Genomic DNA, 1,430 nt, shown 5'->3' on the forward strand with positions numbered 1-1,430 from the left:
AAAGTTGTTTTAAACTTCATGATAGATAAGTTGACAAAATCTAGGCATTCTCAGATGTGTACCTTGGTTTTAGGGAAGATGGTTTTTAAAAATTTAGGCAAAAGATGGGCATGATCCCATGATCTGGCATTTAAAAATGAAATATGGCTCATGATGAATGCTTTTAAGAATGAAATTCTGGAGCTTTCCAGTTGTGTGGCTCTCCGGAGGGTCCAAGCTCTGTCTGCTGATGTTTCCCTGTCCCTGTCATTTTGCTGTCTCCTCCTGCTTTGTCCATGGTGTGGACTAAGGCTGAGTGCCTGCCAAGCTCCTACTGCAGGGTGGTGGCGGCTTGAGTGCCCCGGAAGGCTCTGGGTGTCTCCAGGTTCACCAACACCTCTCCTTTACCTCTGTCCTAGAAAGCTGAAAATAAGCATGCAGGTGAGAACCCAGGATGAATACGGCCAGTACCCACATGGCAAAAAGGAACTGGAGAATTCTTTGGGATGTCACCTAAACACTAAGAAAAAGAGAATCAAATTCCTGATGATGCAGAAGCAGGAAGTAGCGGCCTCAGAAAACCTAAAAGAAAATCTCGTCTTTTGCCACTTGATCTCACAGAAGATGATGGATATTCAGATGAAGCCTAAAATATTCTCATGTATCTTTGCTTTCATCAGAATTCTAGCATACATATTGGGGTAAATATGTTTGTTTACCATGGGTAGAGTTTAATTTTGTTGTACAGAAATTTAAGTAAAAATACTAAAAAAAAATCTGTACTCAAATTTAGTCAGTAGTAAGTAGTTCTGAATGGAAGACTGTAAGATTATTGTATGCATATATAAACAATTAGCATAGCCATCAATATTAAGCAGTATTTTATTCCTATTCTTAATACTATAAGCTCCTTTTTTGTTAGAAAAAGATTACATGGTATTATAACTTGTGATTGGCTTGAATCTATATGTCACTGCCATTTTATTGGCATCTTTTTTGAAATAGTGCCATATTTTTGTTCTTCGTTTGCTTGAGAAGCAATCAGACTTTGCACACTTAAAAACTATTTCCCCAATATTAATAAAACTGAAGGGATATACTTTTAATGACTCAACTTTCTTCAGAAAGAGAGGTTAAATGCAATTTTGAAAGCATTTAGAGAAGTATCCTCTAGTTAGGAAAAGATTGTTTTTCTATTTGTCTTAAATTTTTGATGGGTAGAAGAAGTTCATCGTACAATTTTATGTACTAAGATTCCTTTTAAGATAAAACATTCAATTTATAGCAGCTCTTTTTGTAGTGGCAAAGAACTGGAACTGGAGGGAGTACCCATCAATTGCGGAATGGCTGAATTTGTGCTAAAATAAATTATGAGCAGGAAGCTTTCAGAAAAATCCAGAAAGACTTACATGAACTGATGCAAAGTGAAGTGAGCAGAACCAGGAGAACAC

General features: G+C 36.8%; 1 pseudogene; it reads left to right on the forward strand.

Moving 5' to 3' along the window:
• The first annotated feature begins 275 nt into the window (after positions 1 to 275).
• On the forward strand, positions 276 to 629 carry LOC140519316 (PCNA-associated factor pseudogene; annotated as a pseudogene).
• Positions 630 to 1,430: the final 801 nt, after the last annotated feature.

This window comes from Notamacropus eugenii, chromosome 1, assembly GCF_028372415.1.
Source record: "Notamacropus eugenii isolate mMacEug1 chromosome 1, mMacEug1.pri_v2, whole genome shotgun sequence".
Lineage (NCBI taxonomy): Eukaryota > Metazoa > Chordata > Mammalia > Diprotodontia > Macropodidae > Notamacropus > Notamacropus eugenii.